At 35.0% G+C, this 19,228-nt stretch overlaps 1 long non-coding RNA gene across 1 annotated transcript in view; it reads right to left on the reverse strand.

Moving 5' to 3' along the window:
- Positions 1 to 6,173: 6,173 nt before the first annotated feature.
- The window catches only part of LOC134761871 (uncharacterized), a 47,797-nt gene continuing 34,742 nt past the window's right edge, over positions 6,174 to 19,228 (reverse strand). The window contains exon 3 of the long non-coding RNA XR_010141027.1: positions 6,174 to 7,131. This is a non-coding gene — a long non-coding RNA (uncharacterized LOC134761871). The remainder of the gene's footprint in view (positions 7,132 to 19,228) is intronic.

A 19,228-nucleotide genomic window follows, 5' to 3' on the forward strand; every position in this document is an offset into this window, starting at 1 on the left:
GGCTATGTTAAAAGAAAAGAAGAAAACCTTCCAGATTCTCAGGGTTATGCATAAAATAGCAAGTTTTATTCTGTGAAAATTATTTTGAAAAAATAGAGATAGAAGCAATATTCCATGGAAAGGAATTAAGAGATGTAATTAATATAATAGATTATACACACACCATCTAAATTGGTGCCTCTCCTTGATAGTCACATGTAAATCCTGGGATGGCCAAAGTTAGAATTGGAGCAATGCTCTAAGTCCACAGACTTATAGGCCTATGTAGCTCATCCTGTCTATTCATGATTGGTAGTCCCTGTGCCTGGCATTAGCAACTACTCAAGAGCATGTGGCATTATCACAATATTGGTGGTGGTAGGGAAAGAAATAGCAAATTAGGAAAATTTACAGATGGGCCTGATACTCCAGATTATCAGCACACTTGTGTTGTTGTTAAATAAAACACTCTCCAACTGTTTCCATAGCTCTTTTGCATTACTGTTGAAGAAAAGGGTATTCTATAGGCTCCATTTTAAGCCCAGCTATTATAGTGACAGTGGTTTATTCTATTTTAAAGGCCAGGTAAAAGTGACAGATGACACTATACTGAAAATATTAATTCATAAAACAGAAATTATTTAAAATTAAGCAACTTTCTTTACCCGTTTCCCAATTTCTAATGAGGTTTACTTGAAATTTGTTAAAATTTTGTTTTTCTTCTTCTTCAAAGAATGCTCACAGCCAGGTATGATTTAAAAAGAGATTAATAACTTCAAAGATGTAATGGGTTTCCCTTCACATCTAGGTAGGCTGAAGGCATAGTTTCCCAACCTCTCTCATGGCTCTCTCCAATCTTACTAAGGCTTTAAAAAATACAACAGGAGGAGAAATTGATCTGAATCCTATGAAATCCCCTTTACTTCAAATCTATAAGTCTTTATGGTAGACCAGTTCAACAACAACAAAAATTTAGTCTTGCCCCTGGAAAAAAATTCAATTTTGTGGTGCACTATTGACTAGAGCTGTGTAAGCAACAGCAGTGGTAATTTGGATTTCAATATATGTAAATAAATGTGCTGCAAAGATTTAATAGCATAGTTGGGTGTATCCCTTCTTATATCTCTGAAACATAAATATGGTAGCTCTTCCTGCTGTCCCTTTTGTTTTGCCATCAACCCCGAATAAAAGAATTTCTAAGTTGAGTAGTGGTTTCCTTTGGAGTAGTCATGACAGATAAATCTTACCCTCAAAACTAATCGGAGCTCTCATTGGTTATTCAACAGTTATCAAGAGTACAGTCTTTTCTTGGCAAGTGTGGACAGAAGGACATTGATCTTCAGACAGCAAGGGTTAGGTATTCTCTACAAGCTCCTATTTTTTTCTTATTGTTATGACTTTCAAAATTGATGAAAAACTGACGCACAGAATGAAATCTCTGATGCTAAATCTTTTACTGTGGGCAAAACTATGGAAATGTATATTACTTCTCCTCATGATAAGTAGACAAAGTATACATACATATCATACATACATTTGATATATATCAAATATATACTTTATCTCTTTATGTCTGATGGGTCTGGCGTTTTAAAATGGAGAAATTGTCTTTTAATTCTGTGACTCCTTTCAAAACTGATATTTAAATAAATTAATATGGGGGCCGGGCGCGGTGGCTCACGCCTGTAATCCCAGCACTTTGGGTGGCTGAGGCGGGCAGATCACGAGGTCAAGAGATCGAGACCATCCTGGCGAACATGGTGAAACCCCGTCTCTACTAAAAATACAAAAATTAGCTGGGTGTGGTGGCACGCGCCTGTAGTCCCTGTTACTCTGGAGGTGAGGCAGGAGAATCACTTGAACCCGGGAGGCGGAGGTTGCAGTGAGCTGAGATTGTGCAACTGCACTCCAGCCTAGGGACAGAGTGAGACTCCATCTCAAAAAATAAAATAATAAGTTAATATGGAGAAAAATACTCCAGTAAATAAGCCTGTAATATCAGGTAGCTATTACTTTTCTTGGGTAAAAATAATTTATGTTTTTACCTTTGAATCACACATTATTTTAGATTTTAGAGAGTTTTGCTATCAAGTATCCTGCATTTGAAATACTATTTAATTATGATTTGCTTCCTTGGGAATTATATCATCATGTGATTTAATTTGGTATCTACCCTAAGGGAGAGCATATTTCAATTATAAAATATTTCCTCCAGAAACAATAGTGATTCAATGATTTATTTCAGGGTGCTGTTATTAAATGGTTTATTCAACTAGAATTTGAATGAAATTGAGTTTTAAAATATAGCATGAGTACCCCCAAATGCATGAGAAATAAACACAAGTGCTTTGGGGCTCACACATAAAAATTACGTATTTTTCAGTCTTTTTATAATACTTCAATTATTATATCTTGAGAAAAGAACTTGCTGAGAGCTATGAAACATTTATATTATTATCTCTTCAAAAAGTTCATTTTTGGACAAGTATCATTTGGATAGGGATTAACTTAATCAGAGATTTTGAATCTTCTCTACTTTAATTTTAATCTCTTTTTTAAAAATATGTCTGAATCTTTAAAAGACCTAAACCTGTAGTCACAAAGCACTGCTTCAAAAAAGGAAAAAAAAAGAAGAAAAGAAAAAAAAAGGGGAAAGTTTTTAAAGCAGCCACCGGCTGTAAGAGAGATAGTGCAGGCAGCAGATTTGTGACAGAGTGGAGCATGAAACCCATCAGCTGATGAGTGAAAAATCCCTGGTTTCTAATTAATCGAGGTACACAGGCCAAGGGATGAAGAGGATCAGGGAAATGAAATCAGGAAAAAGATACCATCAGTCATTTCTGCGGCCCATTGTCATACTTCAGAATCTGCTGTAATGAATCACTCAGGCATTCCACAGATACATTCAAATGGTGAAGAAAATTCATTGTCCGGTGAAGAGCGTTTGATAAAAATCTTTCTTTTCCCCCCCTCTTTGTCAGAAGCCTATGATCAGAAAAGGAAATCCAGACAGCACAACAGGTGTGCTTTTTGCAAGCCTGGTGAAATCTGCAAATGAACCAAGTATGGAAGAATTTTTTGTATTAATTTTTTTCTCCAAAATGTGTGTGGGGAGGGTGGTGGGATGGAACATTCAGTAAAGGGGGGTTTTGTCATTAAAAAGGATTGCAAAAAAGTGTAAGATTAAGAGAAGCAGAGGAATCTCTTCCTGCAGTGGAGAAATGAATGTTCCTGTAACATCTTAACTAGGGAAATAAGGACAACATTGGGAAATATAGTAATAGTTTATTTAATTGAATGTATGAAGAAAGACATTTCCTTTGAAGGGCAATTAGTCCTATCAAAGCATTATGGATTACATCCTGGCTCTGATCAGAAAAGAAAAACCTCACCCACAAAGTCAGACATGCTCTTAGGCCCATAGTTTCTGGGATTTCTTAGAGAGCGGGCTTCCTTTAAATTCAGTGAGACTTACCTATGATGAATGCTCATTTCAGCCTGAAGGTTTTGTTCAAAGGTTTCCTAATTCAGGCCTGCATTCCTTCTGGGTTAGAGCTCACTTTTGCGGTGGTCATGTATTTTAATGGAGAAAATATTCATCGTGGCAGTTAAGACACAGTATCTGTGTATTTAGACTAGGCAGCAGCATTGTGACCCAGAACAATCCCTGGGAGCAGCTCCAAGTGCTGTCTGGCATTAGGTGACATGCAAAGATAATTGTTTTCAAATAATCAGGTACTATACTGAGACATATAAGGATGGCTGATTCATTTTAAATTTAATTACTATAATATAGGGTTTCGCTGTCTATATTATCAATCACCAAGACACTTTGGAGTTGATAATATTAAAATTGCAACAATAATGAGAATTCTACTTCATGATGAAAATAATTTTAATCATGGGTAGATTACAAATCCATTTACAGTTACGGTTACTGAGAATTCTATTATCTACCTTCTCTTGTAAAAGATGTTAAGACATGTTTTCAGGAAAGTATAAAAGATTACAGAAGTATGCTGCATCTATAAAGTTTCAGCACAGGCTTTCAGAAAACCTTGAGAAAGCTCCCAAATTATCAAGACTTATGGGGCATGATGTAGGGCGGAGAAGCCAGCTGTGATGACAGGTGGATGTAAAGCTTTCTGTCTTTCTGGCTCCTGTTTGCTTTATTCTTTCAATCAAAAATTATTTTTGAGAACCCTCTACATAACAGGCACTGGGCTAGGTGCTGGGGAGGCAGGAGACCAAGCCGCATGGTTCCTGCCCCATGTTGCTCGTAGCCTAGTTTGCACTGATGACTGCCCTAGTCTTGAAGATATTTGGGGCTTTCAGTGGACTTCAATGGAGGGCAATGAATGAACCTAGCCAGACTGTTCCTCAACTCTGGCTGCACATTAGGATCTCCTGGGAAGTTAAAAAAATTATATATCTGGGGTGTGGCTCAGGCCTAAGTATTTTTAAAAAGCTTCCCAGAGGATTCGATTGTGCAGCCAGGGTTAAAAAATAGTGGACCACCCAGCGAGAACCACATCTAAAGAACCACCTGTCGCTCTGGATATTAACTGAGATGACCCTCTGCTCATCTTGTAAGCCTGGAGTAAATTGTTTTCTAGTGTCTAACTGAATTGAAATAGCTCTTAATATTTTGATCCTAGAAGAATATCAGTTTCTCAGGAGTCCAAGAGTTCAGTAATTTATTTTGCTAAGAAAATAAAACTTTATATAAATAGTTTAGGGTCATCTTGGGAAGCTAGCTCTGACTCTCTCTCTCCTTCTAATATAAAAAAATCACCAGATTTGGTCTGATAATTGGTCCTAGCAAGAATTATTCATCACTGCTCATGGATTATTCAATATCATTTATTCATTTTAATTTAATTTTTATTTTTTTGACACAGGGTCTTGGTCTGTTGCCTAGGCTGGAGTGCAGTGGTGGAATCATAGCTCACTGTAACCTCGAACTTCTTGGCTCAAGCAATCCTCCTGCCTCAGGCTCCCAAGTAGCTCAGACTACAGAGACATGCCACCACCCCCGGCTATTTTTTTTTTTTTATTTGCTTTTTGTGGAGACAGGTCTTGTATGTTGCCTAGGCTGGTTTGGAAATTCTGGCTTCAAGTGATCCTCCTGCCTCAGCCTCCCAAAGTGCTGGCATTATAGGCATAAGCCAGGGCACCCAGCTCCTCAGTACCTTTTATCTAGGAACTTCAAAGGGGTAGGTTTTATCATAGTAGGAGTGCATTTAAGAAGCTAGGTCAAAGAGAAACTAAATATGTTTTCTGGGGACTAAATGGTAGGAAGGTGGTAGAAATTAAATAGTATTGGATGGCCAAATTATCCCAACTGTATTCCCCTATTTCATGTGGCTGTGCTCCAAAATCCCTAGTAAATTATATTCTGCTCTGAGAAATCTGTGGTTTCCTTATGCATTTGGAGAACTCTTGGTGTAGGGACATACACTTGAATTATTTTCTGTAGGTTCCTATATACATATTTAATATCTTACATGTATACATTTATACAATAACAAGACATAATCATAATTTCTACCGTCACAATTACAATTTTCTCTTCCTCATATTTTTATTCTCTTGTTCTCTTTAGTGGGATTTTCTCTCCTTTCTTCACCCTTAACCCAACCCCCATTCGAGCATTTTTTTTTTCTGATTTTATTTTCCCTCCACTCTCAGAAACTAACGAAGTCCCTAATCACAAATATCTCTAAACATTTGCTCAATCCTTTACTCAGTGTTTGTTTTTGATAATATTCATATATACTAGTGCATGTGCGTCCATATGCATAGACATGGAAATAATTAGTTTTAAAAAATCAGTCTATTATAGTCACTGTCACTTAAAACATTCCCACAAGCGTGTAAACTGCGCCCCACACTGGTTCCCTGCTTTGGTGGAACTCTATGAATAAATTACATTTCTAGAGTCTGCCAGCTTTCTAATTCAGTTTACTGCACTTTGGAACAACATCTTTCCTTCATGTGTTGTATAATTTTTGTCTTTCCAGGTTTATATTTATCTTTCTGTTTCTCTAGCTCACCAATAACTCTTCAGTAAGAAATGGCCTCTCTCATGGCCAGAGAGCTTCTTCGGGCTTATGTCTGTAATTAGGTCAAATTATTTGAGTGACAATTAAAACAGCAAAACCGACTTCCATGGCATCCAGTCAGGAGCATCATTATTTATGTGTTTACATTTTAATTTTCAGAATTAGAAATCACATGAATACAAATGTAAGATTCAATTTGATTTTCTTTAAAGCAATAAACTTGGTTCATTGTAGTCTTTTGGCATTTAGAGAAATACGAGGCATTGAGCTGTCAGATTTTACAATGACAATACAGAATTGCGAATTCTGATTTTGAGGTGCAAACATTGCAATCATTAACTTACATTTATAAAATGAGTTGTCAAAGGGAATAGAAACAAAAACTTGTAGGTAAGTTAAATGATTTGAGAAGATAGCACAGCCGCTGCACAGCCACCATTTTAATCCAGCCATTTTGCAAAATGAAGGCTATTTGGACATGTTTCATCAAAAATGAAACTGACCAGATAGTCCACAGGTGATCAGTTCCAAAGCCTCCCCTAGAGTCAGCCCTCCAAATATTTATCATATATGTATGTATGTTTGCTTGGATCATGATAAGGTACCAATTTGGGATTTTTGGAAACCGAGCTAGAATGTCACCTGAGACATCCCTCTGATTTGGACTAGGTTCAGAAGCAAAGTGCCTGAGAGGCCAAAAGAGAAAGAGAGGGTGAGCAGGAGAGCAAGCTGGAATGGACAGCCCGTGTCGCCAGCTCTAATATCCCAGTGCAATTATTTTGTGGACATCCACTCCTTGCCTGCACAGGAGATAGGGCTATAAGTGTATGTTATTTTTTAATTACAAGGGGGTAGAAAAAATCCTGATGATGGGCTGGAAGGTGCCATTGCATTGTTATTTTTTCCTCTCCCTTCGTTTGCTGATTATGTGAGCCGGGCTCCTTTGCTAGCCGATGATAAGCAGAATTTCCATGTTCTCTGCATAATTAATCCATCTCTGCCTCTCTTCATGCCAACTCGCCCGTTATCGCCGGCACATGCCTGAATTGCAAAAGAATCCGCTCTTCAATTGGAACTTATTGATATTCTAAGAAAAAAAAAGAGAGAAGGGGGAAAAAACTGAAAATCCTTAAGTTTAAGCCGCAGATTTTTAAATGGATTAATTTCGCTGCAATCGCAGCCATCTAAGGCGGGAAGGCAGGCAGAGCAAATTGAAAGCGTCTCCATGTTTGCAGAATTGGGTCCAGAACACTGAAATGTACTGGCACAGCTCTCTTTTAAAGTCAGAAAATTACCATTCATTTACATCACATGAAATACTTTTTTATGCTAGAAATATTCAAGAGACGTTCTTTAAATGCCTGCTAATGCTTGATAACATTTCTAACTTTCAACGTTTTGCTAGACTTTGATATGACATGATAGGAATGCCTTCCAGTAGAGAATATTATATCTCTCTTTATCACATATTAGATTACATCATCTTTTTCTTAATCATTCCCAAGTAGTCTTTAAACAACGAAGTCTGTCATTGGCTATGTAGGATTTTGTGTGCTGATGGAGGTCAAGGTTACTCAGTTATTTTTTTGAGTCTACCTACAAATGAAATGTTTGTTTTTGTTTAATCTTTCGTCTTCAAATGCCTAGAGACCTTGAGCAAAAATAATAACAATATAATAATCATAATATTTTCTCAGTAGTCATTGTTTTGACTATTTTCCTCAGTCTTACGATAAACTTTTATTTTTTAGAGACTTACTTCCTTCTCATTTTAACTTGTAAATAGTTACACTTTGAAATCCCCTTTGACTTAGAAAAGGGTCAGTAGTGGAAGTCATTCCACCGAGTGTGCAGTTCAAAAAATCACAAATATAGGAACTTTCACTTCCAGGATTCTTGCAATTTCCAAACAGAATTAATAAATCTTGCTTAGTTGTTAATGTCTTCTTTTAAAATTTTGAAATAAATATATTGTATGTTAATTCTCTAACTCCTGGAATAGAACACTGGCCAGCACTGAAAGTCTTCTTAATAGTCTAGTTTAGCTTCAGCAATGCGTTCTTCCTGCGGTTAGATGCTCACAAATCTGCAGTTTATGCTGGTCTGCATGACAAGGCTGACGTGCTTTCTTAGTTTAGAGAAGAGTTGCTAATATTGACCAGGATAGAAAATGTGCATTTGAATATCTAAAAATATTCACCGTTAAGTAGTTTTGATTCATTTTGAATTCAGTAGAACTTCAAAAGGGAAAATAATAATAATTTTTTAAATACCAACTAAGTTGGGTGATGCATTTCCTAGGGAAAATGAAGCAGTAAGCAGTGATATTCTTTGAAGATATTTGTTTCAGTTACAAAACAAGGATCTCCATAACTACAGGTCATCTTAACATGAAGTATTGGCATTGATGTGCAAAGGTCTGTCTATTAGTGAGCAATTTAAATATTGACATTATAGTTTTTCCTCAGAAACAAACCAAAACAAATAAAGAGGTAAGAAACACATGTAAGAGGAAAATATTTTATAGTAATAGTAAAATAATTTTAAAAATGACGATTACTATAAACATAAGAACAAATTATATAATTTTAACTTAATCATCTTAATTGTAAAATCTTAAATAATTCGTAGGCTACCTAGGCTTGTAAATGGAGTAAACTGCTAGTTGCACATTGAGTAATTTTGTATAGTCAGCTAAACAGTTTAAACCAATTTATAAATGAAATGAAAAATGACCCTTCTTAAAATAGATGTAGCAAAAACATTTCAACCATAAATAACAATTTCACTGACCTTGTATACTCAACCCTTTCATTTAAAGGCGTGAATTAAAAGGACTTGAAAATTGCAGGTATATTTAGGGAAAGGAAGCTTCTCCCGGGTATTCTGTTTTGAAAAGGAAAATTTTGATATAAAACTCAAATACGCTACAGTATGCATTTAGTTCATATTTTGAACATTCTGTATAAGATAGTTATAAATATATCAATTGTAAATTTGTTTTCATACAAAGTATATTTTGTACTTATGCTCTGATCCACAATCATTGGTGTTTTATCTATACATAATTAATAGTTGTAACTTAGTTCATGTGGTTTAACACAAATTTTTTCTTGTGACATGAGTTATGCTGTTTTCGCTATTATATTCTAAATTCACTGAGTATTTGAAATAAATATAAGGTATCACATTCTTAATTATGACCGTATGTGCAGATCAGAGCAAGAAGAGTGATGCAAATGGTTTTGAGATGTTCTGTGTCAGATGACAGGCTAAATCAAACAGCAGTGATTCACTATGAAGTGGTGACTACAAATATGATATGAATTAGCTATTTCACTGAAAAAACTAAGACACTGACATGGATTCATAAATGATGAACTGACATAATAGAAACAATTAAATGGGGTTTTTTCTGTCTTTTAAATTTAAGAATGAGTTGAAAAGTGAAGAAGGCTACTACAAATGGTTTCCTTGGTGTCAAAAATTACTAAATAGTTCTTTTTTCAACATTAGGAAAATGAGTGACAGGCCTTTATTTGTGTTGTGCATGATGGATGGATTCCTTCATCACTCCCATTCTCCTTCCTCTTTTCTTTGTAATTGGGTGGAATTAAACTATTTACCACCTCTAAGTTGGCTTTTTTCTCATCAGATGCCACCTATTCTAAAACTTAAACCTCTCCTACACTTGCAATCAAAGAGCCAGATGTGTCAATTACATGTTTCTCACAGATGTAGAGATATCATGTACATCTTCAAAAATGAAATATTTAATGATTCTTTCTTTATCCATTGCCTTTTCTTGCTCTAACTCCAAGAGGTTTAAACTTACTCAGTCCTGGAGAAAACATACTTGAACACTTTTCCCCTTTCTGTTAATTCCTCTCAGGTCAGGTGGTTCTTTTGATAAGGAAAAAAGGTTCAAAGCGCTTTTAATTGTTCATATTTTGTGCCAAACTCTCCAACATATCGTTCCTCACACCAGCTTCTCAAAAGCTATCACCATGGGTAACTGAATATTGGCATTCATCAATCTAAAGTAGCCATTGAGAATCTTCTATTTATCCTTACACTGCTCTGGGCACCAAAGAGGGATCATAATTTTGTTACTTGCCTAAATGCATTAAGTGGTCTTTCCTGGGCAACAGTTTGCTGTAAAATGTCCACATTTTGGTTAACTCTAACAAGATACATTCTATTCGTATCCAATTATTCTTTCATATGAATCTAGAGTTCATTTCTTTGAAGATACTTGAAGACATTTTCCAAATTGGTAATTCTCAAGTATAAACAGCTTAACCATATCTTTGATTGATACCAGGTACCCAAAATTTTACACGTATAGTATAGACATCTATATTTAAAAATAGTTGAATTAGAGTCTCTCAGGGAACATCAAGTTGTGCTTGAAAAAAAAGAGCAACTGGAACAGAAAGGCCTTCCCAGATACCTGGACTGGAGAATGATACTTAAACCAAATAATGTTCCCCTATCTTCAAAATCTCCCTAGAAAATCTTCCACAGCCTTTTATGTAATAACTGCAGTCTTCATTAATCAAAAGAAGTTTAGGTGTTTTCTTTTCTCTACTAAGGAAATAACTAAAGAAAAACAGCTGTTGTTTCTAATTGTGACTGATCATATATCATCTTTAAGATGTTAATAATAGGGCTTGATTTCCTCACTTTTATAATTACAAAAATAATACCAACATCCAGGAGTGACAATAATAGTATATTCCCTGAAGGATTGTCATGAAGTTAGTATCCTTATGTGTTGACATTTGGTCATTATTTTATAAGAGACCTACTACTAGAAGAAGAGAGGGGGCTGAAGAAGAGATTTGTGTGTGTGTGTGTGTGTGTGTGTGTGTGTATTCTATCTTACATATATTAGGTATCTCTATTCAAACACTTAGTAGAAATAAAATGTAATTTTTTTTTGTTTTTTTTCAGGTACTTAAATAACCAGTATAATCTTCTAAAATAGTCTCTCTATATTTAATGCAAATCTCATAAAATATTTAAAAATTAGAGAAGAAATAATAATTTGTTCACACTGCTGCTTTCATATAAAATGACTTACAGTCATCAGAACTTCTGGTTCTTAATTTGTAAACTCTATAGCAGCAGGCTGGAATTAGGGATCAAAACTGTGATTTTGGAGTACAGGTAAACAGTTAATTTGAATCATGAATATTTTACAAATATAATTTTGAAAGATATGAGAAGGAATTATTAAGGAAAAACTAATATAGTGTTTAAAAAGATGTGTCACTCTAAGAAGTCCAGAATTAAAATATAAGCTAAATCATTTTTATTTTCTAAAATGTTCATTTATATTTTAGAAAAGTATACATTTAAATAATTACTTATCCTGTGTAAAAATAAAAGCAAAACTAATGCATGGTTTTTGTTTTTAAAAATACTTCAGTTGAAAAATTAAAATTGTATATATTTATGGTGTACAACATGATGTTATGAAATATGCATACACTGTGGAATAGCTACATCAGGCTAATTAACATATACATCACTTCATATGTTTATTTTTTGTGGTGAGAACACTTAAAATCTACTCTTTTAGCAATTTTCAAATACATAGTATGTTGTTGTTAACTGTAGTCACCAGGATATAAAGTAGATCTCTTGAACTTATCCCTCCTGTTTAACTGAAATTTTGTACCCTTTGCCCAATCTCTCCCAATCCCAAGCTTCCTAACCCTAGCCCCAGGTAGCCACCATTCTATTCTCTGCTTCTATGAGTTAAAATTTTTTTAGATTCTGCATATAAGTGAGATCATGTGATATTTACCTTTCAATGCCTGGGTTATATCACTTAACATAACGTCCTCCAGGTGTATCCACGTTGTCACAAATGACAGGATCTCCTTTGTTTTTTAGGTCTGAATAGTATTTCATTGTATATATATACATACCACATTTTCTTGATCTAATTTCAGATGCATCTTTTTGTTGTTGTTGTTTTAACTTTTATTTTTATTTTAGGTTCAGGGGTATACATGCAGGTTTGTTATATGGGTAAAATGCATGTCACAGGGGTTTGGTGTACAGATTATTTCATTACCCACATAATACGCATAGTACCTGACAGGTAGTTTTTCAGTCCTTACCCTCCTTCCCACTGTCCACCATCAAGTAGGCCTCAGTGTCTGTCATTTCTTCTTTGTGTCCCTATGTACTCAATGTTTAGCTCCCACTTATAAGCTAGAACATGCGGCATTTGGTTTTCCATTCCTGTCAGTTCCCTTATCTATCTCCGTCCGTGTTGCTGCAAAAGACAACAAATGCATGCTTTTATTTGTAAATACTTGATTCACATGCAACGAAGGGCTTATTAAGGAAATGGTCAATTAAGATTCCTCTAGTTCTTGGTTTGTAGTATTATTTTTGTAACTGATTATATCATATAGTATTATTATGTACTTATTGGCCCAGATGATTATAAACATTGGTTACATTCATAGAAACCTCCTGTTATTAGGACCCACATCAGAAACCACTATTTTCTTAAAAATATGTAACTACAACATAATAGATTTTTTATTTTAAGTGTTTATCATAAAACAATTAAAATATTAACTTATTTAATGAGCAACTACCATGTGGAAATCTCTGTGAAGATAAATAATTATTTATAATCTAATTATACCAGAGGGAGAATATGATAATTTCCGAGTTCCATGACAACACAAATTAATTCCAACTTCAATGACATGTGTTGCTCTGAAATATTGTGGAATTTGTATCCCATTTCCACCTCACTCTATATTTGTCTCTGGGTTTTATTGAGTCTTACTTGAAAGAGGTGGACCAGTCACCAACATTTGAGTCTCTTTGGTCCATCCACAATCATCATCACAATGACATTGTGACAATAAAACTTGAACAATATAAACAAAAATACCTAGTCCACGTTGAGGCAATACAAAGTAAAGACAGGGTCATGGCTGATAGGGTATGGCTGTGTCCACACCCAAATCTCACCTTGAATTGTAATAATCCCCATGTGTCAAGGAGCGGGGCCAGGTGGAGATAATTAAATCATGGGGGCAGTTTCCTGCATACCGTCCTCCTGATAATGAACAAGTCTCACGAGATCTGATGGTTTTAGAAATGCGAGTCGCCCTGCAAAAGCCCTCTAGCCTGCCGCCATATAAGCAAAGGCACTTTGCTTCTCCTTTGCCTTCCACTGTGATTGTGAAGCCTCCCCAGCCATGCTGAGCTGTGAGTTCATTAAACCTCTTTCCTTTATAAATTACCCAGTCTTGGATATGTCTTTATTAGTAGCATGAGAACAGACTAATACAATGGCTAACAGGAATTATAAAAGTAAGCCTTTCCAGAAAGGTACATTTTGATTTGAATTTTTATAAAGAAGAAAGAGCCATGGCATGGATACACAGGAGCATAAGTAAGAATGCACAGAGAGAAAGACTGGGGGAATGTGGTTCTTAGCTAGAACCTTAAACCAATATTAGACATTTGGGTAAAGGAAACAATAGAATATATGTAAGTTGATGCCTGGGAAAAATTGAAAGGGAGCGAGAGATTTGAAGAAATTATTTTCACTTTGGATATAGGAAGGAGTAGAGATTGGAGGTTGGCAGCAGGGGCACTGTCAGACTGTCAGTACCAATATCAGGATTCAAAAGTTGTTCCGCACTGCAACCACAAGGCAATGCTTCTGAGATAAATAATTGAATGAAAGATGCCACAGCAGATAAAGAATATATGGGCACAGACTTTTATTTTACTTAAGTGACAGGCTAATTTAATAGATTTAATTTGAAGACTGAAAATAAAACCACATAATTTTCTAACATTAAATGAGGAAAGTAAACACACATAACCCCATATTACAGATGAAAAAGTAATCTTGTCATTACAATGTATTTATTTGTTGCATAGTTGAAAAAAAAAGTCCAAGTATTAGGAAAATATTCCTAGCTTCTAGACTTATAGCATATTGCTTTAATTAAAGATAAATAAATGTGCATGTTTTATTTTAAAAAATCCATTCCTACAAGTAAGTCAATATACCTATTGAAATACTTAATATGAAAATTCACTTTGCAAAATTTGAGATCTCATTAGCAATTTTCCCCCAATTTTTTTCCCTGAAAATTTATTATTTCTTTTGTTAGTTTACCTCTATGCTTTCAATTCTCAGTCTTAAAGTTGTGATTTAACTACATGGTCTCTGGTGCCAGACTGCTTGGTTTAAATCCCAGCTGTACCACCCACTAGCTGTGTGATGCCACGCAGATTACTTACCTCTCTTTGGGCTTGTTTTCTCATCTATGCAATAGAGATAATAATGGAATGCACCTTGAAGAATTGTGGGGAATTGCTGTGAATCATTTCATACATATGAAGCAATTAGAATGGGGCCTGACATACACTAAGCACTTAATAAAATTAGCTTTTATTATTAGCCTTTGCCCTTAAAATGTAAACTTCTTCCAATAAATGCTAATAGGTGTGATTGTGTGTGTGTTTGCACGTGTGTGTACATGCATTTTTTGGTGTGTGTTGTGATATATTGGATAGGGGGACCCATGCAAACTGCAAACATTTAGAGAGTGATAAGATCTGTTCAATAAGCTGTGCTTTCTGTTTTTCTTCAGTTTTAAATAATAATGTCCCAAATAAAAGTAACTTAGCTGGTTTTCATGATGGAGTAATTATTAGTATACCCACCCCAAAAGAAGTGCCTATTTGTGTCATCCTCATTAATGTTATTGTCATGTCAGCCCCACCTCTTTTTGGTATCTATATTTCAGAAGAAATATCCCAGTCCTTTTCACTGAGAGCTGTGGTTCACTCATCTCACTTCTGAGGGGTGCTGTCCAGAACTGAAGTCCAGGTCTGGTCTGACCACTGGACAACTTCATGAGGCTATTTTGTCCCCTGTTCTAAGAACCAGTATCACATGCCACTTGCATGTTGATTATGTTTTTGGTTTATGTTTCACTATTAATTAACTAAATCCCTTGGGTCTTTTGTCACATTGAAACCGTTAGCCAATTATGACATGCCACCCATCCCTAGTTCATCTTTCTAATGTAAAGAATTCAAATGGAAGAAACAATTTAACAGCTGTTATAAGTTGGTAACATTTTAAAAGGTATAATGTCTAATTTTTGAATATGAAAAGTGAAATAGTGGTACACTAATTCTGTATTACTTAAAGTAACACCAGTTGCTGTAATAAACAACCAAAAAATATGCAATGATGGGAAGATGAAAAAATTTTATTTCTTATTCATGTAAGGTCCCTTCTCTAACTGATGATTCAGGTCTCAGGATCTTTCAATCTCGTAGCTTTATCATTTTGAACTTGAGATTTTCCAAATTACTCCAAGGTGAGAGAGGAAAGTGCATGGAAAATCACACATGGGACACTCCCATCTCTTTCATTCATTTTCCAATGACTATAACTTCGTCACAGAGCTGCCTCTAGCTGCAAAGAAATGTAGTCTAGCTGTGTGCCCAGGAAGAAAAGGAAATGGATGTATTATGCAGCAGTCAGTCTCAGTCAGTCTCTGTCATACATAAGCTGTTTGTGAGACTATAATGGAATTTATGCTAGGTAGTACTAAATGCTATGTTGATGGAAATTTAATGACATGAAACTATATTCATTTTTGGATTAAGCATGTTACAAAACAGATTAACATCATAATTCAATTTCATTTAAAAATATATTCACATGCATATGTACTAATTGTACATGAAGCATGTATACGTATGTGTATGTATTATGAAGATATTCAGGCCTATACATATGATATAAAGACTATATGGTTATAGTAGGATTAAAGATGATATTTCATTTTTTATTTTTGCTTTTTCAATTTCTGATCTGTCAACATAAGTATATATTATTCTAAAATAAAATTATACTTGTAAATATAAATAGTATTTAGGTTGAGCTCTTAAATTGTATCATTTTAATTTAGGTCATTTGTTTCATTTGTCAAAATATTTTTCTCTTTTGACTTACCATCCCACATATTTGTATTTCCTTCTAGCTTTGTTCTATCTGGAGTACTCAAAGTGTGCCATACATTGCATGTAAGTCAGTGATAAAAACATTCAAAGGAGGAGGGCCTCTTTGTCATTATACTGAGATCTTTTATCTTTCCATCTCTGTGTCCCTAGTGCCCACTTCAGGGCTTGGTACACGCTATGTACTCAGTTAAAATTTATTTAAATAAATGAATGAATATTGCTGATAGTAATTCATCAATCAGTACTACTTATTTATTTGTGTTCATTCAATCCACACAAATACAGATGGTTTAACTTACGATTTTTCAACGTTCAGATGGTGTAAAAGCAATATGCATTCAGTACGCTCCTAAGCCTATGATGGTTCAGATAAGCCCATTGTAAGTTGATTTAGGATATCTTAAATTAATGATGAGTTTATCAGGACTGCATAATAAATCGAGGAACATCTGTATACATATTTGTAGTTTCCTAAAATTTGTGTCTCCACTTTGTCCTAATTTGAGACATGTTAACGGCGATAATAAAAGTTAACATTTATTCTCCTAACTTTGTTCCAGACACTATTCTAAGTTCTTTATAGGAAGATTCATCTAATCTTCCCAGCAAACCCATGATATAGATTCTATTATTTTTTCATTTTTATATTAAAAGGTACAGATAAATTAGGTGATTTGCCCAAAGTCACGCAGTAAATGGCAAAACCAGGCAGTCTAGCTCCAGAATCTATTCTTTGAATTCATCATCTTCTATTCCTTTAATCCTCCATGAGGCTTTTAATTGTTTTATACAAGTTTTTTCAAAGTTTTCACATTATGTGGCCATCTACTACAAGTTGGTCTGTTGGATTTGTGCACACAGTCACACAATTAGGAAATGAAAGAACTGAAATATACGGTTGTCCTTTTTCTACAATATTTATGTGCTAACAGAAATTCCATTAGTGGTGCATAGCTTATTCATGATGAACCTCTGCTGACTCCTAAAGATCATTGCTTTCTTTTCTAAATGTTTTATTTTATTTTATTTTATTTTATTTTATTTTATCTATTTGTTTTGAGACAGGGTCTCGCTCTGTCATGCAGGCGAAAGTGCAGTGGCGCAATCACAGCTCACTGTAACCTCAAGCTCTTGGGCTCCAGCAATTCTCCTGCCTCAACCTCCTGAGTAGCTAAGACTGTAGGCATGTGCCACCACATCCAGCTAATTTTGTTTTTGTTTTTGTTTTTTGTGGAGACAGGGTCTCACTCTGTTGCCCAGGCTGATCTGTAACTCCTCCACTTAAGCAATCCTCTGCTCAAAGTGCCTCAGCCTCCTAATTGTGTCTTTCTAGGCTGAGAGACTGGAACTCCTTTTTACAGCATCTTGGCACTTGGCTATCTATTCACCTATCTTAGGTTTCAGTTCCTTCAACCATGTTTGTTCTACCTTTCTCAGTTTAAAAGTCATTCTCTTTGATGGAAAATAGGAGTAAAATAGAAGTGCATTCATTTTCTCTCATTCATTAACTTTACATTGTCTATTGCATGAGGCAGACCAATTCCTTCTTTTTCTTCTTGCCCCAGATATATGTAAAAAGGCCCTTTCTATTATTGTTAGCATTGCACTATTATTATTAGCATGGGCATTTTTGAAAGTCTCTCTACTTCTGGTTTTATATTTTCTTGAGGCAATCCTTAGTTGTTCATACAACTTTTTTGGAATGCATTTTTTGTGTGTGTGTACATGCCTCTTACTCCATCTTTTATTGCTATCATTTGAAGTCCCACTGTGTCAGAGATAGCCATAATGAATCAGGCAAACAAATGTCCATTTTTAAGAGCTTTCCTCTATTTTGTAACTCAATGAACATAACTAATTGTTTAGGAAAGATGGTTTGCATTATCCTTTGCAGATGATACAGTATTCACATAGGAAAGAACCTATTGCTTTGTTCAATCAAAAATCTAGCTACTTTGGCCACTTCTCAGTTAATACTTCATTATATTATTTACAGTTGAGACCTATGTTGAAATATATTTTAGTGATCTAGAAATACTTTCATATTGGTTAACGCTCTTTTGGATTTTCTCAGTGTTTGGGTTTGTTTCGTCATTTTTGATCAACCAATTTATTATTTTAGCTTTTAGTACAAAATATACTTCTAGCTAGATAATCCATTTATCATAGAAATATCTGCAAGGAAAAAAGTTTGTTATGATGAATCTTTCACTGTCTAGGGCCTAACCTCTTCTATTTTCTCTAAAACAATTATTTTTGCAGTACAATTTTTGATAGCTAAGAGTTTAGGGGAAATGAAACCATTGTGTTGTAGCAAAACAGATGGTAACTAATGTATTATCAGGGAACAGAATCAGATTTTGGGGGGGATACTTCTCCATTTCTCTAATACTGAGATTATTTGTATTTGTGATTTTATAGTTAGAATTTATTTGATTTAGAATTTTCTAGCATTATTGAATTATGTTTCTCTAAATAAATGCTGGCTATGAAACTATTGCTACAGTTTGATTTGAACAATGTAAGTTTACCCAGTATTTTTCTCAGTATTTTGACCTTTAAGAAAATATCATGGTAAAGTCTCTTCATGTGTCTATCACGAGTACTTCTCAAAGTGATTCATGTTGGTTGAACAGTCACCATCAATACAAATTAGGACTTGTTCATGACAAGTAACAAAAATCTTAGCAAACAAAGGAAATATTTAGCTCCCTAACTGGAAAGAAGAGGGGTGAGGTTAGTATCAGGCATGGTTGGCTCTGATGTCAGCATCAAGGGCTCATTCTCTCTTTTCATGGGCTGGCTCCACTCCCCTACCCAGGCTCCATTTTCAATCAGGCTTTCTCAGGTGGCATGGAAGATGGCTCCTGGTACTCTTATACCTTAAGATGAGAGAGACAGAGAGAGACAGAGAGAGAGAGAGACTGACCCTCTTTTTCCAAGTCAGAGAAGATATTGGTTAGTTCTGCCTAGGTGACTTGCCCATCCTTGAGCCAATTTTTGTACTATGGGGTGATGCAGCACTCTTCTTAGCTAGACTGAATCATCACCTTACCCATGTGGCCAGGGGTTAAAGCACCATTAGTGACAGCCCAACTCAAAGTACATGGTATAGAAATTCGTTAATTGCATATAAAGAACAGTAG

This window comes from Pongo abelii, chromosome 7 (assembly GCF_028885655.2).
Source record: "Pongo abelii isolate AG06213 chromosome 7, NHGRI_mPonAbe1-v2.0_pri, whole genome shotgun sequence".
In the NCBI taxonomy this organism is placed as follows: domain Eukaryota; kingdom Metazoa; phylum Chordata; class Mammalia; order Primates; family Hominidae; genus Pongo; species Pongo abelii.